Below are 10,341 nucleotides of genomic sequence, written 5' to 3'. Positions count from 1 at the left end.
TCCTCTTTTGGATTAGGAATGGTGTCACTTGGTAGTGAGCTTGATGGTTTTTCAACAGAAATTTGTTTGGAGATTTGCCCAATCTGCCTCTCTAGGTTCTTCATGGAAGCTTCTTGGTTCTTTGTTGTCAATTCTTGGTTCTTCATCATCTTTTCCATGAGCATCTCCAGATTAGTAATCCTTTGAGAGTCTTGTGAGATTGGTTGGTTTTGGGGTGTTGATGGATGATGATAGGTGTTTTGGTTAGTTGGGTGGTTATTGGGTGGATAATGGTTAGAGTTGGGATAAGTATTTTGTAGTTTTCTGTACGTGTTTTGGTTAGTGTTTGGCTGGTTGTTGTGGTTTGTGTTTTTCCAATTTTTTTGAGTTGAGTTCCTTTGCCATGGCTGCCGAATTTGATTGTGGTTGTCTCCCCATCTGAGGTTGGGATGGTTCTTCCAAGAAGGATTGTAAGTATCTCCATAGACTTCATTTGTTCCAGGATTTTGGTTGTGCAGGTATTGGACTTGCTCTTGCTGTTGCTCCTCTTGAATTTCTTCATTTTGCCCCCAAGTAGTTGATGGTTGACTTGTGGCACTCACTGATGCAACTTGCAGGCCATCAATTCTTTTGGCCATTTGCTCAAATTGTTGCTGAATTTGCTGCTGCATCATTTTGTTTTGAGCTAAGATTGAATCCACTCCTTCCAACTCCATTACTCCTTTCCTTTGTGATGGTTGGCGTTGCCTTTGGTGAGCAAAGAAATATTGGTTATTAGCCACCATATCAATGAGATTTTGAGCTTTCTGTATAGTTTTCATGAGTTGTAATGAGCCCCCAGCTGAATGATCAAGTGCTTCTTAAGCCTTCAAAGTAAGTCCCTCATAGAAGTTCTGCAGCTTGTCCCACTCAGTGAACATCTCTAGTGGACATTTCCTCAGTAGTGCCTTATACCTTTCCCATGCTTCATATAGATTTTCAGCCTCCAGTTGAGTGAATGTCTACACCTCAGTCTTCAATCTTATGATCCTTTGAGGGGGATAAAATTTGGCAAGAAACTTGCTCACCAAGTCATCCCAAGTGTTGATGCTCTCCTTTGGAAATGTTTCTAGCCATTGAGTGGCTTTGTCTCTGAGAGAGAATGGAAAGAGCAATAACTTGTAGCTGTCAGGAGGCACACCATTGGTTTTGACAGTATCACAAATCCTCAAGAAGGTAGATAAGTGTTGATTTGGGTCCTCCAATAGCCCTTGATGTGTGAAAAATGATCCAACACAAAACTCACTGGCAAGTGTACCGGGTTGCATCAAGTAATAATAACTCACATGAGTGAGGTCGATCCCACAGGGATTGAAGGATTGAGCAATTTTAGTTTAGTGGTTGATTTAGTCAAGCGAATCAAGTTTTGGTTGAGTGGGTTGTATTTAACAGAATATAAATTGCTTGGAATGTAAAGGGAGAAGGGAAATTGCAGTAAATTAAAGAACAAGAAAGTAAACTTGTAGAATCTTAAAGAACAAGAAATTAAATGACTGAAACTTAAAGTGTAAGAAATGTAAATTGCAGTAACTTAAATGGCAAGGAATGTAAATTGCTTGAATGTAAAAGGGATTTGAGGACTGGGATTGCAGAATCTAAACAAAGAGAAAGTAAATTGCAACAATTAATAAAGTAGAAGATGAATTGGAATAAACTGAAATTCAAACAGAAAATGAAGTTAAAGTGCAGCAGGGTTTACAGAAGAACCAAAAGTAAAATGGGATCTCAGGTCTCAAGAGACTAGAAAGCAAAGTCTAGATCTCAATTTGCCTTCCCAGATCCAAGTTCACAAAGCAATTGACAAGGAATTGAAGAAGAAGCAGTAAAGGGAATGTAAATGAGTTCAATTATGCAGAAGAGAAATTAAAGAGTTCTTGAGTGGAGATTGAGACAGAATTTCCTCAATTCGTAACACCCAAAACTCAAAACAAGGAAATTAAAAAGACCCAAGCAAGAATGAGGAAGAAGAGAGATCAATTCCCGTCCCCAATTCTCTGAAATCTCAGTGAAGACACCAAGAGAAGTTCCAAAGTGCAAAAGTAAAATTCCAAGCTCAAAAGAAAGTGCAAAATTCAAAAGCTAAGCAAAAGGTCTTAATTACATCAAACTAGCTCCTATTTATACACTTTCTATTCTTGGATTTTGGGATTTGGATGGGCTTTTGATTTGGTGAAGAAATGAATTAAAATGGATTTTGAATTAAATTTTTGGCCCACAAAATAGCTTCCAGGAGGCTGCCCTGCCCTTGTGGAGGGTAGGTCAGGATTTGATGCGTGTTGGTGCTTGCTTGGTGCGGCTTGGTGCAGTCTTGGTGCGCAAAACGCTGCCCTGCCCTCGTGGAGGGCAGGGCAGGAAAAACTGGTGCGCCAGAAATGTGCCACGGTGCGTGCTTGGTGCTGCCAGATTCAAGCTGTGATGCGCCAGAATTGAGTCTTGGTGCACAAGATGCTGCCCTGCCCTCGCGGAGGGCAGGGCAGAAAAATATGGTGCTGCCAGGATCGAGTGTGGTGCGCGCTGATGCTGCCAGGGTAGTGATTTGGTGCGCCAGATTCATTTCTTGGTGCGCCAGAGTTGTGCACCAACAAAATGCTACCCTGCCCTCGTGGAGGGCAGGGCAGTGTTTCCAAAATGCAGTCCCGTGTTCGAATCCGGGCAGAGACACACGCTAAGTCATTTTCCTTGGTTTCTTGGCACAGTAGTGGACCTTAGTACCTAGCTTCCTCATGGTCCCGTGTCCAACTCTTGTGGCAAGCATTTGGAGACATTTTCCTTTGATTTTCTCCCTTGGTGAGCCTGATACTGCCCTTGTGGAGGGCAGGGCAACATTTTATTCCTCTTGATTCCAAGGCACAAAATTGTGCTCTGCCCTTGTAGTGGGCAGGGCAGAGTTGCCTTCTCTGCTTAGTTCCCTTATGTTGCCCTCCTAGAGGGCAGTGTGCCCTTGTGGAGGGCAATGCTTGCCCTTCCTCATGTTGTGCGCCACACTTCTTCTCTCTTTGACCACACTTTCTCTTCCTTGGGCCACACCTCCTTAGGCCACGCTTTTCCTTTTTTTCTTTTCTTCACCTACAAGAAACAAAAACAACCACTCAAAGTATCACTAAATTCAAGAGGCTTATAAATCAATTAAAATTCAATTAAAATTAGCTTAAACCTCATGGATTAACATTAATTTCATGGTGGTTGCTTGATTTAAAGAAGTTGTGCATTTTCACTCCAAATCACTTACTTAAGAAGCAAGAAAGTGCATAAAGACTAACAAAACAAATGAAATTAGCTTGAAAAATGGGTATATGATGACTTGTCATCAGCCCTCCTCCAAAAGAGCAGTTGTTTTGAACCAAAGTGATGAGTTGTGGCTTTAGTTCAAAGTTGTTTGCATTGATAGTTGTGGCTTGAGTTCAAAATTGTTTGCATTGACATTGGGAGGAAGAATGCTACTCCCACAATGCCTAGCATTTGCGAATGTGTATGAAGCCAAGACTCTTCTCTGTTGTTGATTATTGTTGGCTCCTTCTCCTGGTTGATTGGGATCTCCTTCCATTTCTTGAAATTCCTCCTCAGATTCTTCCTCTCCAATAACGTTCTTCCCTCTTTCAGCTCTTCTTATTCTTCGAAGAGTTCTTTGGTCAATTTCAAAGAGGATAGGGGAAGATCTTCCTGTACCTGACATACAAACACACGACAATAAACACACAGATCCAGAAAACCAGTGAAACTTCAATCTATTGCTAGAATGAAGTTTTAGTTAGTTTAAGCAAAAATTCAAACAGTTAGTGTGTTAGTCAAAAATTAAAGAAACAGAAAAGAAAAAGTGCTTGATCTAGACCTCCCCTTCACTTAATCATTGTCAATCTATTTCAATCCCCGGCAACGGCGCCAAAAACTTGATGTGTGGAAAACGATCCAACACAAAACTCACCGGCAAGTGTACCGGGTCGCATCAAGTAATAAAACTCACGAGAGTGAGGTCGATCCCACATGGATTGAAGGATTGAGCAATTTTAGTTTAGTGGTTGATTTAGTCAAGCGAATCAAGTATTGGTTGAGTGATTTTGTAGCCAACAGTAAGTAAATAGCAGGAAATGTAAAGGGAGAGGGATGAATTGCAGAAATTAAAGATAACTGAAAGTAAAAGATGCTGAATCTTAAAGAACAAGAAATTAAATGACTGAAACTTAAAGTGCAAGAAATGTAAATTACAGTAACTTAAACTGCAAGAAATATAAATTGCTTGAATAGAAAAAGGGGGTTGGGGATTGGGAATTCAGAATTTCAGCAAGGGAAAGTGAATTGCAACAAGTAATAAAGCAGAAAATGAATTGGGAGTAAATAGAATTCAAACAGGAAATGAAATTAAATTGCAGCAGGGGTTCACAGAAGAACCAAAAAGGAAAATGGGATCTCAGGACTCAAGAGACTAGATAGCAAAGTCTAGATCTCAATTGCCTTCCCAGATCCAAGTTCACAAAGCAATTAACAAGGAATTAAAGAAGAAGCAGTAAAGGAAATGAAATTGAACTCAATTATGCAGAAGAGGAATTAAAGAGATTTTGAATGGAGATTGAGACAGAATTTCCTCAATTCTTCACACCCAAAACTCAAACAAGAAAAGTAAAAATGTTCAAGCAAGAACGAGGAAGAAAAGAGATCAATTCTCCTCCCCAATTCTCTGAAATTTAGTGAAGTCTCCAAGAGAAAGTTCAAAAGTTCAAAAATAAAGGTAAAGATTCAAAGCTCAAAAGAAAGGTCCTAATTACATCAAACTATCTCCTATTTATACCCTTTCTATTCTTGGATCTTGGGATTTGGATGGGCTTTTGATTTGGTGAAGAAATTAGTTAAATTGGATTTTTAATCCAATTTTTAGCCCAAGAAAAGTTGCTTCCAGGAGGCTGCCCTGCCCTTGTGGAGGGCAGGGCAGAAAATGATGCGTGCGGCCTTGTGCATGTGTGTTTGGTGTGTGTGGTGCTGCAGGATGCTGCCCTGCCCTTGTGGTGGGCAGGGCAGAAATTTTTGGTGCGCCAGATTCTGCCCGTGCGTGCGTGCTGTTGCTGCCGAAGCTCCCTTGGTGCGCCATTCTGGTGCGCTGGTTGTGCACCACAAAATGCTGCCCTGCCCTTGCGGAGGGCAGGGCAATGATTCCAACATTGAAGCTCCACATTTGAAACTCGGGCAATGCACACGCTACCTTTTTTCTTGGTTTTCTTGGCACCAAAATAAGGCTTAGTTCCTTGCTTCCTCATGGTGCCGTGTTCGATCCTTGTGGCAAGCATTGGTGAGCTTTTTCTTTGAATTTATTCCTTTGATGAGCCCGATATTGCTCTTGAGGAGGGCAGGGCGGAGTTTTTGCTCTTCTTGATCCATGGCACCAATTTGTGCTCCGCCCTTGAGGAGGATTGGTCCTTGGCATCAATTTGTGCTCTGCCCTTGTTGTGGGCAGGGCAGGGTTGCCTCTCAAGGCTTGTTTCCTTATGTTGCCCTCCTAGAGGGCAGTGTGCCCTTGTGGAGGGCAATGTTTGCTTCCTCCCTTCCATGCGCCACACTCTTTTCTCCTTGGGCCACGCTTTCTTAAGCCACGCTTCCTCTTTTCTTCTTTTCTTCACCTACAATAAACCAAAACAACCACTCAAAGTATCACTAAATTCACAAGGCTTATAAATCAATTAAAAATCAATTAAATTTAGCTTAAACCTCATGAGTTAGTATCAATTAAATGGTAGTTGCTTGATTTAAAGAAGTTATGCATTTTCATTCCAAATCACTTACTTAGGATGCAAGAAAGTGCATAAAGACTAATAAAACAAGTGAAATTAGATTGAAAAATGGGTATATGATGACTTGTCATCAGTCCTCGTGTTGCAACTATTCTTTTTTTTTCGTGTTGCAACTCTTTTTTTCTTTTACATTGTGCAGACCCTCATTCTTTAAATAACGCTATCCCGAGTAGGACACCGATGGGCGAGCCGCAATGGCCTTATCCTCGGCAGGCACCTACGGTACCCGCAAGGCTTCGTGGATAGTGTTGCGCTCTCTCGCACCGCATGGTTACGAAAATTGTGTGTGCGAACTATAATAGGTGCGATCATACCAGCACTAATGCACCGGATCCCGTCAGAACTCCGCAGTTCAGCGTGCTTGGGCGAGAGTAGTACTAGGATGGGTGACCTCCTGGGAATTCCTCGTGTTGCACCTCTTTTTTTTTTTTTACGTCGTGCCGACCCTCGTTCTTTAAATGACGATATCTCGAGTAGGACACCAAAGGGCATGCCGCAATGGCCTCATCCTCGGCAGGCACCTACGGTACCCGCATGGCTTCGCGGACAGTGTCACGCTATCTCGCCCTGGTTAAGAAAATTGTAGTGCACACTATAATAGGTGCGATCATACCAGCACTAATGCACTGGATCCCATCAGAACTCCGCAGTTAAGCGTGCTTGGGCGAGAGTGGTACTAGGATGGGTGACCTCCAGGGAAGTCCTCGTGTTGCACCTCTCTTTTTTTTTTTTTTTTACGTTGTGCTGACCCTCGTTTTTTAAATGACGCTATCCCGAGTAGGACACCTAAGGGCGAGCCGCAATGGCCTCATCCTCGGCAGGCACCATTGGTACGCGCAAGGCTTCACGGATAGTGTTACGCTCTCTCGCACCGCATGGTTAAGAAAATTGTGTGTGCGAACTATAATAGGTGCGATCATACCAGCACTAATGCATCGGATCACATCAGAACTCCGCAGTTCAGTGTGCTTGGGCGAGAGTAGTACTAGGATGGGTGACCTCCTGGGAAGTCCTCGTGTTGCACCTCTTTTTTTTTTTACGTTGTACCGACCTTCGTTCTTTAAATGACGCTATCTCGAGTAGGACACCTAAGGGCGAGCCGCAATGGCCTCATCCTCGGCAGGCACCTACGGTACCCGCAAGGATTTGCGGATAGTGTTACGCTCTCTCGCGCCGCACGGTTAAGAAAGTTGTGTGTGCAAACTATAATAGGTGCGATCATACCTGCACTAATGCACCGGATCCCATCAGAACTCCGCAGTTCAACGTGCTTGGGCGAGATTAGTACTAGGATGGGCGACCTTCTGGGAAGTCCTCGTGTTGCGCCTCTTTTTTTTTATGTCGTGCCGACCATCGTTCTTTAAATGACGCTATCCCGAGTAGGACACCTAAGGGCGAGCCGCAATGGCCTCATCCTCGGCAGGCACCTATGGTACCCGCAAGGCTTCGCGGATAGTGTTACGCTCTCTCGCGCCGCATGGTTAAGAAAATTGTGTGTGTGAACTGTAATAGGTGCGATCATACCAGCACTAATCCACCGGATCCCATCAGAACTCCGCAGTTCGGCGTGCTTGGGCGAGAGTAGTACTAGGATGGGTGACCTCCTGGGAAGTCCTCGTGTTGCACCTCTTTTTTTTTTACGTCGTACCGACCCTCGTTCTTTAAATGACCTCATCCTCGGCAGGCACCTACGGTACCCACAAGGATTCGTGGATAGTGTTACACTCTCTCGCGCCGCATGGTTAAAAAAATTGTGTGCGAACTATAACAGTTGCGATCATACCAACACTAATGCACCGGATCCCATCAGAACTCCGCAGTTCAGCGTGCTTGGGCGAGAGTAGTACTAGGATGGGTGACCTCCTTGGAAGTCCTCTTGTTGCAACTCTTTTTTTTAACGTCGTGCCGACCCTTGTTCTTTAAATGACGCTATCACGAGTCGGACACCTAAGTGCGAGCCGTAATGGCCTCATCCTCGCAGGCACCTACGGTACCCGGAAGCCTTCGCGGATAGTGTTACGTTCTCTCGCACCGCATGGTTAAGAAAATTGTGTGTGCGAACTATAATAGCTGCGATCATACCAGCACTAATGCACCGGATCCCATCAGAACTCTGCAGTTCAGCGTGCTTGGGCGAGAGTAGTACTAGGATGGGTAACCTCCTGGGAAGTCCTCGTGTTGCACCTCTTTTTATTTTTTTTTTACGTCGTGCCGACCCTCGTTCCTTAAATGACGCTATCACGAGTAGGACATCTAAGTGCGAGCTGCAACGGCCTCATCCTCGGCAGGCACCTACAGTACCCGCAAGGCTTCGCGGATAAGGTTACGCTCTCTCGCGCCGCATGGTTAAGAAACTTGTGTGTGCGAACTATAATAGGTGCGATCGTACCAGCACTAATGCACCGTATCCCATCAGAACTCCGCAGTTCAGCGTGCTTGGGCGAGAGTAGTACTAGGATGGGTGACCTCCTTGGAAGTCCTCGTGTTGCACTTCTTTTTTTTTTTACGTCGTACCGACCATCGTTCTTTAAATGACGATATCCCGAGTAGGACACCTAAGGGCGAGCCACAATGACCTCATCCTCGGCAGGCACCTACGGTACCCGCAAGGCTTCCTGGATAGTGTTACGCTCTCTCGCGCAGCATGGTTAAGAAAATTGTGTGTGCGAACTATAATAGGTGCGATCATACCAGCACTAATGCACCGGATCCCATTAGAACTCCGCAGTTCAGTGTGCTTGGGCGAGAGTAGTACTAGGATGGGTGACCTCCTGGGAAGTCCTCGTGTTGCACCTCTTTTTTTTTAACGTCGTGCCGACCCTTATTCTTTAAATGACGCAATTACGAGTAGGACACCTAAGGGCGAGCCGCAATGACCTCATCCTCGGCAGGCAGCTACGGTACCCACAAGGCTTCGAGGATAGTGTTACGCTCTCTCGCACAGCATGGTTAAGAAAATTGTCTGAGCGAACTATAATAAGTGCGATCATACCAGCACTAATGCACCGGATCCCATTAGAACTCCGCAGTTCAGTGTGCTTGGGCGAGAGTAGTACTAGGATGGGTGACCTCCTGGGAAGTCCTCGTGTTGCACCTCTTTTTTTTTACGTCGTGCCGGCCATCGTTCTTTAAATGTCGCTATCCCGAGTAGGACATCTATGAGCGAGCCGCAATGGCCTCATCCTCAGGAGGCACCTACGGTACCTGCAAGGCTTCGCGGATAGTGTTACGCTCCTCGCGCCGCATGGTTAAGAAAATTGTGTGTGCGAAGTATAATAGGTGCGATCATACCAACACTAATGCACCGGATCCCATCAGAACTCTGCAGTTCAGCGTGCTTTGGCGAGAGTAGTACTAGGATGGGTGACCTCCTGGGAAGTCCTCGTGTTGCACCTCTTTTTTTTTTACGTCGTGCCGACCCTCGTTCTTTAAATGACGCTATCACGAGTAGGACACCTAAGGGCGAGCCGCAATGGCCTCATCCTCGGCAGGCACCTACGGTACCCACAAGGCTTCGCGGATAGTGTTGCGCTCTCTCGCGCCGCATGGTTAAGAAAATTGTGTGTGCGAACTATAATAGGTGCGATCATACCAGCACTAATGCACCGGATCCCATCAGAACTGTGCAGTTAAGCGTGCTTGGGCGAGAGTACCTCCTGGGAAGTCCTCGTGTTGCGCCTCTTTTTTTTTTTTTTTTACGTCGTGCCGACCCTTGTTCTTTAATTGACGCTATCCCGAGTAGGACACCCAAGGGCGAGCCGCAATGGCCTCATCCTCAGCAGGCACCTACGGTACCTGCAAAGCTTCGCGGATAGTGTTACACTCTCTCGCACCGCATGGTTAAAAAAATTGTGTGTGCGAACTATAATAGGTGTGATCATACCATCACTAATGAAATTGAGCTGACTTTAACTTTGGTCAACATTAAAGTTGCTACCAGTATCTTTATTATCCTCCTTCAACATGTCAATTCTTTCTTTACAAGTTTCAATTTTAGTGTTCACCAAAGCAATGAACTCCATCAATTGGTTCCCATCTAAGGTAGTAAAGATTGGATCCATGATAGGATACTTTAGTCGGAGTACCCTCTTTCTCAATTTAAAAATCTAAGCCTCATCCATGATCTTCTTGTTCGTGAAAAATTCTTTTCCATCAAAGATCATGGGGTGTGTCTCATTGTTCTTTTGAACCTCGTATGTTTCAATTATGGATTGTACCTTTGAATATTCTTGTAGTCAAGTCATTAGTTAAAAAGAATCATCTCCATAAACAATTAGACAAGTTTTAACTTTACATAACTTTAAAAATGTTGAAATTTTCTTCATGATTTCATCTTTTCTTTGCATGAAAGAAATTTTATGTTTTCGTTCGTTTTGGATACATTCATAAATTATTTTTTCGCAACCCATCTAAAATTAGGAAAATATTTCAAAATATTAAACATAATATAAAATTAAATTACATAATTATATGAAAGTTACGAATAATAATTTTAGTTTTGATTAAACCCAACTAGCTTCTTATATATATATATATATATATAGTT

General features: G+C 43.9%; 11 non-coding genes and 1 pseudogene across 11 annotated transcripts; all 12 read left to right on the top strand.

The window, feature by feature from the left end:
* Window positions 1-6,095: 6,095 nt before the first annotated feature.
* On the top strand, window positions 6,096-6,214 carry LOC127743251 (5S ribosomal RNA). The gene has a single exon (XR_008004646.1). It is a non-coding gene; the product is annotated as a 5S ribosomal RNA (ribosomal RNA).
* A 180-nt stretch (window positions 6,215-6,394) lies between these two features.
* LOC127743364 (5S ribosomal RNA) lies at window positions 6,395-6,513 on the top strand. The gene has a single exon (XR_008004756.1). It is a non-coding gene; the product is annotated as a 5S ribosomal RNA (ribosomal RNA).
* Window positions 6,514-6,703: 190 nt separating this feature from the next.
* On the top strand, window positions 6,704-6,822 carry LOC127743325 (5S ribosomal RNA). The gene has a single exon (XR_008004717.1). It is a non-coding gene; the product is annotated as a 5S ribosomal RNA (ribosomal RNA).
* A 183-nt stretch (window positions 6,823-7,005) lies between these two features.
* Window positions 7,006-7,124, top strand: LOC127743314 (5S ribosomal RNA). The gene has a single exon (XR_008004706.1). It is a non-coding gene; the product is annotated as a 5S ribosomal RNA (ribosomal RNA).
* Window positions 7,125-7,305: 181 nt separating this feature from the next.
* LOC127743291 (5S ribosomal RNA) lies at window positions 7,306-7,424 on the top strand. Its single transcript, XR_008004685.1, has one exon. It is a non-coding gene; the product is annotated as a 5S ribosomal RNA (ribosomal RNA).
* A 140-nt stretch (window positions 7,425-7,564) lies between these two features.
* Window positions 7,565-7,683, top strand: LOC127743414 (5S ribosomal RNA). The gene has a single exon (XR_008004806.1). It is a non-coding gene; the product is annotated as a 5S ribosomal RNA (ribosomal RNA).
* A 180-nt stretch (window positions 7,684-7,863) lies between these two features.
* On the top strand, window positions 7,864-7,982 carry LOC127743336 (5S ribosomal RNA). The gene has a single exon (XR_008004728.1). It is a non-coding gene; the product is annotated as a 5S ribosomal RNA (ribosomal RNA).
* A 188-nt stretch (window positions 7,983-8,170) lies between these two features.
* Window positions 8,171-8,289, top strand: LOC127743436 (5S ribosomal RNA). The gene has a single exon (XR_008004828.1). It is a non-coding gene; the product is annotated as a 5S ribosomal RNA (ribosomal RNA).
* A 183-nt stretch (window positions 8,290-8,472) lies between these two features.
* On the top strand, window positions 8,473-8,591 carry LOC127743475 (5S ribosomal RNA). Its single transcript, XR_008004867.1, has one exon. It is a non-coding gene; the product is annotated as a 5S ribosomal RNA (ribosomal RNA).
* A 182-nt stretch (window positions 8,592-8,773) lies between these two features.
* On the top strand, window positions 8,774-8,892 carry LOC127743258 (5S ribosomal RNA). The gene has a single exon (XR_008004652.1). It is a non-coding gene; the product is annotated as a 5S ribosomal RNA (ribosomal RNA).
* Window positions 8,893-9,072: 180 nt separating this feature from the next.
* On the top strand, window positions 9,073-9,191 carry LOC127743425 (5S ribosomal RNA). The gene has a single exon (XR_008004817.1). It is a non-coding gene; the product is annotated as a 5S ribosomal RNA (ribosomal RNA).
* A 182-nt stretch (window positions 9,192-9,373) lies between these two features.
* LOC127743560 (uncharacterized) lies at window positions 9,374-9,476 on the top strand (annotated as a pseudogene).
* The last annotated feature ends 865 nt before the right edge of the window (window positions 9,477-10,341 follow it).

This window comes from Arachis duranensis, chromosome 10 (assembly GCF_000817695.3).
Source record: "Arachis duranensis cultivar V14167 chromosome 10, aradu.V14167.gnm2.J7QH, whole genome shotgun sequence".
NCBI lineage: Eukaryota > Viridiplantae > Streptophyta > Magnoliopsida > Fabales > Fabaceae > Arachis > Arachis duranensis.
Note: the sequence above shows the minus strand (reverse complement) of the source record. Positions and strands in the feature narration are given on the sequence as shown.